This window comes from Leuresthes tenuis, unplaced genomic scaffold, assembly GCF_036924035.1.
Source record: "Leuresthes tenuis unplaced genomic scaffold, fLeuTen1.0.hap1 SCAF_1, whole genome shotgun sequence".
Classification (NCBI taxonomy): Eukaryota; Metazoa; Chordata; class Actinopteri; order Atheriniformes; family Atherinopsidae; genus Leuresthes; species Leuresthes tenuis.
The window spans coordinates 3550064-3565128 of record NW_027325355.1 but is presented as its reverse complement, the minus strand read 5'-3'; the positions used below and the strand labels follow the sequence as shown (position 1 = coordinate 3565128).

At 46.4% G+C, this 15065-nt stretch overlaps 4 pseudogenes; all 4 read left to right on the top strand.

The window, feature by feature from the left end:
- Positions 1–4615: 4615 nt before the first annotated feature.
- LOC140290890 (5S ribosomal RNA) lies at positions 4616–4734 on the top strand (annotated as a pseudogene).
- Positions 4735–5003: 269 nt separating this feature from the next.
- Positions 5004–5122, top strand: LOC140289037 (5S ribosomal RNA; annotated as a pseudogene).
- A 269-nt stretch (positions 5123–5391) lies between these two features.
- Positions 5392–5510, top strand: LOC140291767 (5S ribosomal RNA; annotated as a pseudogene).
- Positions 5511–5778: 268 nt separating this feature from the next.
- LOC140309958 (5S ribosomal RNA) lies at positions 5779–5897 on the top strand (annotated as a pseudogene).
- The last annotated feature ends 9168 nt before the right edge of the window (positions 5898–15065 follow it).

Genomic DNA, 15065 nt, shown 5'->3' with positions numbered 1-15065 from the left:
GATTTTGCTGTAAAATGAATTCCTTCACTTCAACCAAGTTAAAACTGCTTTGTCCTTCTTATTTATCCATGTCTAAGCTGGTATCGAGTATAAACTTCTTTATATTACCTTATATGAAAAAGAACCACACTTGTTCTTCTGGAATCCGAAATTCGCTTTCTTTTAAGGAGATAGTCAAGATTTCAGATATTGCCATAAAATGAATTGCTTCATTCAAACCAAGTTAAAACTGCTTTGTCCTTCATATTTGTCCATGTTTAAGCTGGTTTCAAACATAAACTTCTTTTTATAACCTTGTATGAGAAAGAGCATCCCTTACGTTTGAGCAATACACTCCTTATGAGGAGTTATGCACGATTCAGGATTTTGCTGTAAAATGAATTCCTTCACTTCAACCAAGTTAAAACTGCTTTGTCCTTCTTATTTATCCATGTCTAAGCTGGTTTCAAGTATAAACTTCTTTATATTACCTTATATGAGAAAGAACCACACTTGTTCTTCTGGAATCCGAAATTCGCTTTCTTTTAACGAGATAGTCAAGATTTCAGATATTGCCATACAATTAATTGCTTCACTCAAACGAAGTTAAAACTGCTTTGTCCTTCATATTTGTCCATGTTTAAGCTGGTTTCAAACATAAACTTCTTTTTATAACCTTGTATGAGAAAGAGCATCCCTTACGTTTGAGCAATACACTCCTTATGAGGAGTTATGCACGATTCAGGATTTTGCTGTAAAATGAATTCCTTCACTTCAACCAAGTTAAAACTGCTTTGTCCTTCTTATTTATCCATGTCTAAGCTGGTTTCGAGTATAAACTTCTTTATATTACCTTATATGAGAAAGAACCACACTTGTTCTTCTGGAATCCGAAATTCGCTTTCTTTTAACGAGATAGTCAAGATTTCAGATATTGCCATAAAATGAATTGCTTCACTCAAACCAAGTTAAAACTGCTTTGTCCTTCATATTTGTCCATGTTTAAGCTGGTTTCAAACATAAACTTCTTTGTATAACCTTGTATGAGAAAGAACCACACTTATGGTTGAGCAATACGCTCTTTATGAGGATTTAGCTGTAAAATGAATTCCTTCACTTTTTTCCCTTGTTCTGTTCAGCATTGTGGCAGCAGAATTGTGAATACCTTTTATGCCAAACTGATTTGCTTTGCCAAGGGAAGTTTTATAAATGTAAAGCTCCCCTTGATGCCCATTTATTTATTTCTTGTTATATATAACATGTAATGGAACTGAACCGGACCGGGGGAAAAGGAAAGAAGAGGAAACAGAACAAAAAAAGAAACAAAAACCAGACAACCAGCTGCTACACCTGTAAAAAAACAAAACAGACAATAATCCATGGTCTCTGTTTCGAATCCAGCCTTTGCGCCACTAGGAGCACCTGAAAGCAGACAAGAAGAGAACAAACAAACACACAAACAAACAACAACAAGCACAAGTAGTGGCAATCGCATACAACACAACTGTGGATATAGATGACCTGAGGCGACATGGTAATACATCAACTGCTACTGGACTAATGAATGTGTGTTGTGTGTGTGTGTGTGGGGGGAACATGCAACACCCATGGCACAGGACCTACATGATAACCGTGCTTAGTTATGAGTGTATAAGTGTACACGGCCACAATCCACAGCCCCCCCCAAGCAATCAGAAGCAGGCAGAGAGGCCCACAAGACCCAGGCCACCAGCAGCCCCCACGGAGCACAGAACCCAGGATGCCCACCGCAGGGACAACCACGCATCCACCCAGTAGACAGCAGTGGAAGCCCCCGGACAGAGCCCCCATAAGCATAGGGCAGAGGCCCCCCGGGAGCCAGGGACAACAGCCCACCGACCCCACCAGGCCACGGACCCGGGCCCCAGGAGCCCGAGCGCCCCAAAACCCCCCGGCAGAGGCCCCACCCAATACCCGGGAGGGCCAAGCACCCCAGACAGCCACGCAGTGGGTCAGCGCCTGCCCCAGCTTCCCTGGCCAAGTTACTGGGAGTCAAGACGTGCCCACAGGTGGGTGAAGTTGCGAGCAGTGGGGAAACGCCGCCCCCCTATTGGGAGAAGCACAGGCAGGCTAGGCGACGGCAAGTCCCAGACCCAGGCCCAATCATCACCACACACACTTTGACGTCCCATACATCCACACGTCCTCCCTCCCTTGACTCCGCTGGGGTGTAGCGCAGCGGGCACACAGCGTGCTGTGTACAGGAGCCAAAAGGGAGAGGGGTATGGGGATATACACCGGGGGACTGGCTGCAATATGCACCCCCACTACCTGGGACCCAACACAGGGCAGGAGGGCCTGATGTCCACCAGGCTCGGGGCCTGCAGCGACTCTACCCCCAGAAGGTACCCACCCAACCCCACCCCACTCAACCCAACCCCACCCCACTCCGGAGGACCTCTACAAACAAACAAACAAACAACAACAAACAAACCACCCGGTCACACCAGACGCAGCAGCCCGGGCCTGAGATCCACCATCACCCAGGCCACCCCCCCAACAGGGGAAAAGCACAACGCCCACCGCACACCCCAACACCCTAAAGAAAACAACCACCTGCGGACACCCTGGAGGTCCCAGAGCAACAAGCCTGGCACCAGGACCTGCACCAACCCACCCATACTCCATGAAGCCCTTCAACATATGCCTAGTAACAAAGCCCCGGGTGGCCACCAGATGGTTTTCCAGCAGAGTTCTACAAAGAATTTTGGACTTTTTTGGCACCTGCATTTCACAAAATGGTATTACAAGTTAAGCAGAATGGCAGATTATCCCCACACAGGAACTCTGCTAACATTATCCTGCTACAGAAACTAGGAAAAGACCCCATACTTCCATCCAGCTACCGCCCAATATCTCTAATAAATGCAGACCTCAAAATAATTTGTAAAGCCCTCGCCAAAAGAATAGAAAAAATAACTCCACTTATAATACATCCTGACCAGACAGATTTCATAAAGGGTAGACACTCATCCACTAACACTCGCAGGCTAATTAATCTCATAGACGATTCTACCATCGACAACCTGGAAACCACAATAGTCTCTCTAGATGCAGAAAAAGCATTTGATCGAGTGAACTGGAAATTTTTATTCGCAGCATTAAAAAAATTCGGGTTTGGGTCACACTTCATCAACTGGATAAGGATATTATATAGCTCCTCAAATGCAAGTGTCAGGACAAATGATCAAACTTCTCCAAGCTTCAGTCTGCAGAGAGGTACAAGACAGGGTTGCCCACTTTCTCCATCACTTTTTGCTGTTTTCATCGAACCTTTAGCAGCTGCTAACAGACAAGATAGAAATATTAAAGGCATCCAACCCCAAAATAATTGAGCATAAAATAAGTCTTTATGCTGATGATGTATTACTTTTCCTCCACAACTCACAGACGTGTCTCACTCACACGATCACACTCATAAATAAATTCTCAGCACTTTCTGACTACTCTATCAATTGGTCTAAGACCACAGTTCTGCCCATTAACTGTAGGGTCCAGAATATACATGCGATCACTTTACAGTCAGGAATTATTAGATATTTAGGCATAAACATTTCCTCCAGGCTCTCAGAGCTAACAAAGCTAAATTATGTGCAATTATTAAAGACAGTAGAGGACGATCTCTCTTGTTGGAAGTCCTTAGCTATATCACTTATGGGGAGAGTTACAACCATTAAAATGATGATACTACCAAAAGTTAACTATTTGTTCTCAATGATCCCCATAAAACCATCTGCTACTTGGTTTAAGTCACTAGATTCATGCATCTCCAAATTTCTGTGGAAAAACAAACCACCACGTATTAGTTTAAAAACGCTACAGAAAACCAAGGAAAGTGGTGGATTAGATTTACCTCATTTTCAGCACTATTCCTTAGCCAATAGGTTAGAGTATATATCAAAATGGTTTAAACCTAGCCCAATAGATGAACCATGGATAAATATAGAACAAGCATTGTGTGATAATCTGGAAATCTCTGACCTGCCACTTATTAGTCAAAACGTAAAAAAATCACAAATGTTTTAAAAGCATTAACATCAGCACCTCTCTGACAGCCTGGTGGGAATTTCTAAAAATAACAAAGTCTTCACTTGTCCCGTGTAAGCTTACACCCATCTGGAACAATCCTGACATCCTGCAAAACAAAAAAATGCTAAACTTTACTCTGTGGAAGATCAAAGGAATCAAACATCTGGAACATATAATCCAAAATGGAAATTTTATTTCATTTGATGAGCTCATATCACAACATGAGATAGGCAGCAATAAATTCCTGGTTAGTACTTAAATGGGAGACCACTTGGGAATACCAGGAGCTGTAAGCTTTTTGTCTTCTCTCGACCACCTGCATGTCTTTTGTTGCAACGTCTGATCACCCTGTGACACATGAGGAATTTGGTCATCTTCAGCAGCTGCTGCTGCTTTGTTGGCAGACACGAAGTGATCTGAGAGTCTCAGTTTCAGCTCCAGAGAATAATCACATCAGGGAAGAAGATGTGCCCATAACAAGTCAGCCTTTCTCTGCAATTATCTGGTTACATAGAGGAATTGTATGATTCCAGTACCTATATAATGCACATTTGTCACAGAAATTGTTCCTTACGGCCACACCACCCTGAATTTGCCTGACCTCGTCTGATCTCGGAAGCCAAGCAGTGTTGGGCCTGGTTAGTACTTTAATGGGAGACTGCTTGGGAATACCAGGTGCTGTAAGCGTTTTCTCTTTTCTCTACAACCTGCATGTCTTTTGTTGCAACGTCTGATCACCCTGTGACACATGAGGAAGTTGGCCATCTTCAGCTGCTGCTGCTTTGTTGGAAGACACGAAGTGATCTGAGAGTCTCAGTTTCAGCTGAAGAGAATAATCACGTCAGGGAAGAAGATGTGCCGACTACACATCAGCCTTTCTCAGCAATTATCTGGTTACATAGAGGAACCGTATGATTCCTGTACTTATATAATGCACATTTGTCACAGACATTGTTACTTACGGCCACACCACCCTGAATTTGCCTGACCTCGTCTGATCTCGGAAGCCAAGCAGTGTTGGGCCTGGTTAGTACTTTAATGGGAGACTGCTTGGGAATACCAGGTGCTGTAAGCGTTTTCTCTTCTCTCTACAACCTGCATGTCTTTTGTTGCAACGTCTGATCACCCTGTGACACATGAGGAATTTGGTCATCTTCAGCTGCTGCTGCTTTGTTGGCAGACACAAAGTGATCTGAGAGTCTCAGTTTCAGCTGAAGAGAATGATCACGTCAGGGAACAAGATATGCCCGCTACATATCAGCCTTTCTCTGCAATTATCTGGTTACATAGAGGAACCATATGATTTCATTGCCTATATAATGCGCATTTGTCACAGAGATTGTTGCTTACGGCCAACCCACCCTGAATATGTCCAACCTCGTCTGATCTCGGAAGCCAAGGAGGGTTGGGCCTGGTTAGTACTTTGATGGGAGACCGCTTCGGAATACCAGGTGCTGTAAGCTTTTTTCTTCTCTCTACCACCTGCATGTCTTTTGTTGCAACGTCTGATCACCCTGTGACACATGAGGAAGGTGGTCATCTTCAGCTGCTGCTGCTTTGTTGGCAGACACGAAGTGATCTGAGAGTCTCAGTTTCAGTTGCAGAGAATGACCACATCAGAGAAGATGATATGCCCGCTACACATCAGCCTTTCTCGGCAATTATCTGGTTGCATAGAGGAACCGTATGATTCCAGTACCTATATAATGCACATTTGTCAGAGACCTTGTTGCTTACGGCTACACCACCCTGAACATGCCTGAACTCGTCTGATCTCGGAAGCCAAGCAGTGTTGGGCCTGGTTAGTACTTGGATGGGAGATCTCTTGGGAATACCAGGTGCTGTAAACTTCTTCTCTTCTCTCTACCACCTGCATGTCTTTTGTTGCAACGTCTGATCATCCTGTGACACATGAGGAAGTTGGTCATCTTCAGCAGCTGCTGCTTCTTTGTTGGCAGACACGAAGTGATCTGAGAGTCTCAGTTTCAGCTGCAGAGAATAATCACATCAGGGAAGAAGATGTGCCCACTACAAGTCAGCCTTTCTCGGCAATTATCTGGTTACATAGAGGAAGTGTATGATTCCAGTACTTAGCAGCCACCACCCCAAGGCCCCTAAGGGACCCCGCCCCACACCGCAAGACAGCCCCACCTGCAAGCCCCCAAAACTGCCCTCCAAGCCCGACACACAGTCCCCCCCAGCAATGACCAACCGCCCAGAGCGACGGGACAGCAACCCACCATCACCACTATGTGATAAAGCTAATCAGCGGGGACCAGAGAGAATGAAATTCAGCCAATTGATGATTTAAAGAGGCAGACATTGTTTCCATGCTAATGTAATCTAAAAGAACATTTCTAAACTGGTTAATACACAGATTGTTCTTCGCTTTCCAGTTCATGAGAATAGTTTTCTTTGCGATACATAACACTGTGATGACCATGTGTGCTGAGTTCATTTCCATGTTGATGTTGTCGAAGTCACCCAGTATGCACAGTGTGGGGCATACAGGAATGCTACACTTTAGCCATGTTGATAGGTCCGTACAGACTTCAAACCAGACCTTCTGGACAGGCGCACAAAACCACAAAGCGTGTGCATAATCATCAGGTGTGTTATCTGTGCAATGTGAGCAGATGTTTGAGTGTGTTAGACCCATCCTGAACATCCTTTGTCCTGTATAGTGTGTTCTATGAAGAATTTTGTATTGTATGAGCTGTAAATTAGGATTTCGAGTCATTCTGAAGGTGTTCAAACATATTTGTGGCCAGAAGCTATGACTAGAACTGATGGATAAATCTGCCTCCCATTTTTAGGATGGTAAAGACATTGTGTCATCTATCTTAGACAATAATTTATGTATTTTTGATAGTAGTTTTGGGATGCAGATGCTTAGAAATTCTGCTACCCTAATCGGGAGTTGTAAGTCTGGTTGGTGGAGGATATATTCCTTTGTTATTATAGACTTAAGTTGTTGATATTCTAGGAATTTATTGCTGCCTATCTCATGTTGTGATATGAGCTCATCAAATGAAATAAAATTTCCATTTTGGATTATATGTTCCAGATGTTTGATTCCTTTGATCTTCCACAGAGTAAAGTTTAGCATTTTTTTGTTTTGCAGGATGTCAGGATTGTTCCAGATGGGTGTAAGCTTACACGGGACAAGTGAAGACTTTGTTATTTTAAGAAATTCCCACCAGGCTGTCAGAGAGGTGCTGATGTTAATGCTTTTAAAACGTTTGTGATTTTTTACGTTTTGACTAATAAGTGGCAGGTCAAAGATTTCCAGATTATCACACAATGCTTGTTCTATATTTATCCATGGTTCATCTATTGGGCTAGGTTTAAACCATTTTGATATATACTGTAACCTATTGGCTAAGGAATAGCGCTGAAAATGAGGTAAATCTAATCAACCACTTTCCTTGGTTTTCTGTAGCATTTTTAAACTAATACGTGGTGGTTTGTTTTTCCACAGAAATTTGGAGATGCATTAATCTAGTGACTTAAACCAAGTAGCAGATGGTTTTATGGGGATCATTGAGAACAAATAGTTAACTTTTGTGGTATCATCATTTTAATGGTTGCAACTCTCCCCATAAGTGATATAGGTAAGGACTTCCAACGAGAGAGATCGTCCTCTACTGTCTTTAATAATTGCACATAATTTAGCTTTGTTAGCTCTGAGAGCCTGGAGGAAATGTTTATGCCTAAATATCTAATATTTCTTGACTGTAAAGTGATCGCAGGTATATTCTGGACCCTACAGTTAATGGGCAGAACTGTGGTCTTAGACCAATTGATAGAGTAGTCAGAAAGTGCTGAGAATTTATTTATGAGTGTGATCGTGTGAGTGAGAGACGTCTGTGAGTTGTGGAGGAAAAGTAATACATCATCAGCATAAAGACTTATTTTATGCTCAATATTTTGTGGTTGGATGCCTTTAATATTTCTATCTTGTCTGATAGCAGCTGCAAAAGGTTCGATGAAAATAGCAAAAAGTGATGGAGAAAGTCGGCAACCCTGTCTTGTACCTCTCTGCAGACTGAAGCTTGGAGAAGTTTGATCATTTGTCCTGACACTTGCATTTGGGGAGCTTTATAATATCCTTATCCAGTTGATGAAGTGTGACCCAAACCCGAATTTTTTTAATGCTGCGAACAAAAATTTCCAGTTCACTCGATCAAATGCTTTTTCTGCATCTAGAGAGACTATTGTGGTTTCCAGGTTGTCGATGGTAGAATAGTCTATGAGATTAATTAGCCTGCGAGTGTTAGTGGATGAGTGTCTACCCTTTATGAAACCTGTCTGGTCAGGTTGTATTATAAGTGGAGTTATTTCTTCTATTCTTTTGGCGAGGGCTTTACAAATTATTTTGAGGTCTGCATTTATTAGAGATATTGGGCGGTAGCTGGATGGAAGTATGGGGTCTTTTCCTGGTTTCTGTAGCAGGATAATGTTAGCAGAGTTCATGTGTGGGGATAATCTGCCATTCTGCTTAACTTGTAATACCATTTTGTGAAATGCAGTGCCAAAACAGTCAATAAATTCCTAGAATATCAACAACTTAAGTCTATGATAAGAAAGAAATATATCCTCCACCAACCAGATTTACAACTCCCGATTAGGGTAGCAGAATTTCTAAGCATCTGCACCCCAAAACTACTATCAAAAATATATAAAGTATTGTGAGGGAAAAAGTGGGCAACCCGGTCTTGTACCTCTCTGCAGATTGAAGCTTGGAGAAGTTTGATCATTTGTCCTGACACTTGCATTTGGGGAGCTATATAATATCCTTATCCAGTTGATGAAGTGTGACCCAAACCCGAACTGGTAGAACTGGGAGCACGGCCCTCTGGGCAGCCTACATACCCAAAGAGCCCCGCCCACCAGATGCCACTCAGTGCAACCACCCCGCAAGACCTAATGTGTGTGTGTGTGTGTTTGATAAGTAGTGATGTCTAAGGTGTAATTAAAACAGGGGTGGGGAACTGCAGAGTGCAGCCAAGGGGACCGCCTACGTGGCCCCATCCACTACACCCCACAGAACACACACGCCCCCAAAACCCTTCATGTGTGAGTGTGTGCTGTGTACAGGAGCCAAAAGGGAGAGGGGTATGGGGATATACACCGGGAGAGCTAGTCTCCCCCAGAGAGGGCAGCCAGGGACTGGCTGCAATAGGCACCCCGCTACCTCGGACCCAACACATCAGGACATCAAGAGGGCCTGATGTCCACCAGGCTCGGGGCTTGCAGCGACCATATTCCGGGAGCTACTGTACCCCCAGAAAGTACCCACCCCGTCCAACCCCACTCAACCCAACCCCATCCCACCCCGGAGGACCTCTACAAAAAAACAAACAAACAACAACAAACAAACCACCCGGTCACACCAGACGCAGCAGCCCGGGCCTGAGACCCACCATCACCCAGGCCCCAACACCCTAAAGAAAACAACCACCTGCGGACACCCTGGAGGTCCCAGAGCAACCAGCCTGGCACCAGGACCTGCACCAACCCACCCATACTCCATGAAGCCCTTCAACATATGCCTAGTAACAAAGCCCCGGGTGGCCACCAGATGGTTTTCCAGCAGAGTTCTACAAAGAATTTTGGACTGTTTTGGCACTGCATTTCACAAAATGGTATTACAAGTTAAGCAGAATGGCAGATTATCCCCACACATGAACTCTGCTAACATTATCCTGCTACAGAAACTAGGAAAAGACCCCATACTTCCATCCAGCTACCGCCCAATATCTCTAATAAATGCAGACCTCAAAATAATTTGTAAAGCCCTCGCCAAAAGAATAGAAAAAATAACTGCACTTATAATACATCCTGACCAGACAGGTTTCATAAAGGGTAGACACTCATCCACTAACACTCACAGGCTAATTAATCTCATAGACGATTCTACCATCGACAACCTGGAAACCACAATAGTCTCTCTAGATGCAGAAAAAGCATTTGATCGAGTGAACTGGAAATTTTTATTCGCAGCATTAAAAAAATTCGGGTTTGGGTCACACTTCATCAACTGGATAAGGATATTATATAGCTCCTCAAATGCAAGTGTCAGGACAAATGATCAAACTTCTCCAAGCTTCAGTCTGCAGAGAGGTACAAGACAGGGTTGCCCACTTTCTCCATCACTTTTTGCTATTTTCATCGAACCTTTAGCAGCTGCTAACAGACAAGATAGAAATATTAAAGGCATCCAACCCCAAAATAATTGAGCATAAAATAAGTCTTTATGCTGATGATGTATTACTTTTCCTCCACAACTCACAGACGTGTCTCACTCACACGATCACACTCATAAATAAATTCTCAGCACTTTCTGACTACTCTATCAATTGGTCTAAGACCACAGTTCTGCCCATTAACTGTAGGGTCCAGAATATACATGCGATCACTTTACAGTCAGGAATTATTAGATATTTAGGCATAAACATTTCCTCCAGGCTCTCAGAGCTAACAAAGCTAAATTATGTGCAATTATTAAAGACAGTAGAGGACGATCTCTCTTGTTGGAAGTCCTTAGCTATATCACTTATGGGGAGAGTTACAACCATTAAAATGATGATACTACCAAAAGTTAACTATTTGTTCTCAATGATCCCCATAAAACCACCTGCTACTTGGTTTAAGTCACTAGATTCATGCATCTCCAAATTTCTGTGGAAAAACAAACCACCACGTATTAGTTTAAAAACGCTACAGAAAACCAAGGAAAGTGGTGGATTAGATTTACCTCATTTTCAGCGCTATTCCTTAGCCAATAGGTTACAGTATATATCAAAATGGTTTAAACCTAGCACAATAGATGAACCATGGATAAATATAGAACAAGCATTGTGTGATAATCTGGAAATCTCTGACCTGCCACTTATTAGTCAAAACGTAAAAAAATCACAAATGTTTTAAAAGCATTAACATCAGCACCTCTCTGACAGCCTGGTGGGAATTTCTAAAAATAACAAAGTCTTCACTTGTCCCGTGTAAGCTTACACCCATCTGGAACAATCCTGACATCCTGCAAAACAAAAAAATGCTAAACTTTACTCTGTGGAAGATCAAGGGAATCAAACATCTGGAACATATAATCCAAAATGGAAATTTTATTTCATTTGATGAGCTCATATCACAACATGAGATAGGCAGCAATAAATTCCTAGAATATCAACAACTTAAGTCTATAATAAGAAAGAAATATATCCTCCACCAACCAGACTTACAACTCCCGATTAGGGTAGCAGAATTTCTAAGCATCTGCACCCCAAAACTACTATCAAAAATACATAAATTATTGTCTAAGATAGATGACACAATGTCTTTACCATCCTCAAAATGGGAGGCAGATTTATCCATCAGTTCTAGTCATAGCTTCTGGCCACAAATATGTTTGAACACCTTCAGAATGACTCCAAATCCTAATTTACAGCTCATACAATACAAAATTATTCATAGAACACACTATACAGGACAAAGGATGTTCAGGATGGGTCTAACACACTCAAACATCTGCTCACATTGCACAGATAACACACCTGATGATTATGCACACGCTTTGTGGTTTTGTGCGCCTGTCCAGAAGGTCTGGTTTGAAGTCTGTACGGACCTATCAACATGGCTAAAGTGTAGCATTCCTGCATGCCCCATACTGTGCATACTGGGTGACTTAGACAACATCAACATGGAAATTAACTCAGCACACATGGTCATCACAGTGTTATGTATCGCAAAGAAAACTATTCTCATGAACTGGAAAGCGAAGAACAATCTGCTTATTAACCAGTTTAGAAATGTTCTTTTAGATTACATTAGCATGGAAACAATGTCTGCCTCTTTAAAACATCAATTGGCTGAATTTCATTCTCTCTGGTCCCCGCTGATTAGCTTTATCAGATAGTGGTGTTGGTGGGTTGCTGTCCCGTCGCTCTGGGCGGTTGGGTGTGTGCTGTGGGGGGGCTGTGTGGCTTCGGGCGTCTGGTGGTCTCTCGGGTCGTGGGGACTGGGTTGGTCATTGCTGGGGGGGACTGTGTGTCGGGCTTGGAAGGCAGTTTTGGGGGCTTGCAGGTGGGGCTGTCTTGCGGTGTGGGGCGGGGTCCCTTAGGGGCCTTGGGGTGGTGGCTGCTGGCTCTGTACCGACTGGCCGGGCCACTCTGGCGTGGGTGGTGGTGCAGGGCCTGGGCCCTGGTGGATGGGCGCTGCCTTGCGCCCGGGGGGGCTGGGTTGCCCTGGACATGCCACAGTATGGGTGGGTTGGTGCAGGCCCTGGTGCCAGGCTTGTTGCTCTGGGACCTCCAGGGTGTCCGCAGGTGGTTGTTTTCTTTAGGGTGTTGGGGCGTGCGGTGGGGGTGGGGGTGGGGGGGGGGGGGGTGCTTTTCCCCTGTTGGGGGGGGGGGCCTGGGTGATGGTGGGTCTCAGGCCCGGGCTGCTGCGTCTGGTGTGACCGGGTGGTTTGTTTGTGTGTTTGTTTGTAGAGGTCCTCCGGGGTGGGGTGTGGTTGGGTTGAGTGGGGTGGGGTGGGGCGGGGAGGGTACCTTTCTGGGGGTACAGTAGCTCCCGGAATATGGTTGCTGCAGGCCCCGAGCCTGGTGGACATCAGGCCCTCCTGCCCTGTGCTGGGTCCCAGGTAGCGGGGATGCCTATTGCTGCCAGTCCCTGGCTGCCCTCTCCGGGGGAGAGTAGCTCTCCCGGTGTATATCCCCATACCCTCTCCCTTTTGGCTCCTGTACACAGCACACACTCACACATGAAGGGTTTTGGGGGCGTGTGTGTTCTGTGGGGTGTAGTGGATGGGGCCACGTAGGTGGTCCCCTTGGCTGCACTCTGCAGTTCCCCGCCCCTGTTTTAATTACACCTTAGACATCACTACTTATCAAACACACACACACACACACACATTAGGTCTTGGGGGGTGGTTGCACTGAGTGGCATCTGGTGGACGGGGCTCTTTGGGTATATAGGCTGCCCCGAGGGTCACGCTCCCAGTTCTACAAGGTTGGCTGCCCCTCAGTTTTAATTGCTCACTATTAGAAAATATTGAAGAGCCAGAAGGGTGAGGGGAGGGGTCTTCTCACACCCCTGCTTCCTGGTTGCTGCTCGGGAAGGAGTGGCCAGGAGGAATTAATTATTCTGCTGGTTCAGGGTCTCTGGTGACTGGGGGGCTGCTGGCCCCATGGTGTGCCCACTGTGCTAGACCCCAGCGGAGTCAAGGGAGGGATGACGTGTGGATGTGTGGATGTATGGGACGTGAAAGTGTGTGTGGTGATGATTGGGCCTGGGTCTGGGACTTGCTGTCGCCTGGCCTGCCTGTGCTTCTCCCAATGGGGTTGCGGCGTTGCCTCTCCCCACTTCTCGCGACTTCACCCACCTGTGGGCACGTCTTGAGTGCCAGGGCTCTTGGCAAGGGGCACTGGGGCAGGCGCTGACCCACTGCGTGGCTGTCTGGGGCGCTTGGCCCTCCCGGGTATTGGGTGGGGCCTCTGCTGGGGGGTTTTGGGGCGCTCGGGCTCCTGGGGCCGGGTCCGGTGCACGGCCTATGTCTGGGCGGCTGGGGCCTGGTGGGGTCGGTGGGCTGTTGCCCCTGGCTCCCGGGCGCCTCTGCCCTATGCTTATGGGGGCTCTGTCCGGGGGCTTCCACTGCTGTCTTCTGGGTGGATGCGTGGTTGTCCCTGCGGTGGGCATCCTGGGTTCTGTGCTCCGTGGGGGCTGCTGGTGGCCTGGGTCTTGTGGGCCTCTCTGCCTGTTTCTGATTGCTTGGGGGGGCTGTGGATTGTGGCCGTGTACACTTATACACTCATAAGTAAGAACGGTTATCATGTAGGTCCTGTGCCATGGGTGTTGCATGTTCTCACACACACACACACACACACACACAATACACATTCATTAGTCCAGTAGAAGTTGATGTATTACCATGTCGCCTCAGGTCATCTATATGCACAGTTGTGTTGTATGCGATTGCCACTACTTGCGCTTGTTTTTGTTTGTTTGTGTGTTTGTTTTTTCTCTGCTTGTTTGCATGGTCCTCGCAGTGTTATGTATCGCAAAGAAAACTATTCTCATGAACTGGAAAGCGAAAAACAGTCTGTGTATTAAGCAGTTTAGAAATGTTATTTTAGATTATATTAGCATGGAAACAATGTCTGCCTCCTCAAAACATCAATTGGCTGAATTTCATTCTCTCTGGTCCCCGCTGATTAGCTTTATCACATAGTGGTGGTGGTGGGTTGCTGTCCCGTCGCTCTGGGCGGTTGGGTGTGTGCTGGGGGGGGGCTGTGTGGCTTCGGGCGTCTGGTGGTCTCTCGGGTCGTGGGGACCGGGTTGGTCATTGCTGGGGGGGACTGTGTGTCGGGCTTGGAGGGCAGTTTTGGGGGCTTGCGGGTGGGGCTGTCTTGCGGTGTGGGGCGGGGTCCCTTAGGGGCCTTGGGGTGGTGGCTGCTGGCTCTGTACCGACTGGCCGGGCCACTCTGGCGTGGGTGGTGGTGCAGGGCCTGGGCCCTGGTGGCTGGGCGCTGCCTTGCGCCCGGGGGGGCTGGGTTGCCCTGGACATGCCACAGTATGGGTGGGTTGGTGCAGGTCCTGGTGCCAGGCTTGTTGCTCTGGGACCTCCAGGGTGTCCGCAGGTGGTTGTTTTCTTTAGGGTGTTGGGGCATGCGGTGGGGGGGGGGGTGCTTTTCCCCTGTTGGGGGGGGGGGGGCCTTGGTGATGGTGGGTCTCAGGCCCGGGCTGCTGCGTCTGGTTTGACCGGGTGGTTTGTTTGTTGTTGTTTGTGTGTTTGTTTGTAGAGGTCCTCCGGAGTGGGGTGTGGTTGGGTTGAGTGGGGTGGGGTGGGGCGGGGTGGGTACCTTTCTGGGGGTACAGTAGCTCCCGGAATATGGTTGCTGCAGGCCCCGAGCCTGGTGGACATCAGGCCCTCCTGCCCTGTGCTGGGTCCCAGGTAGCGGGGATGCCTATTGCTGCCAGTCCCTGGATGCCCTCTCCGGGGGAGAGTAGCTCTCCCG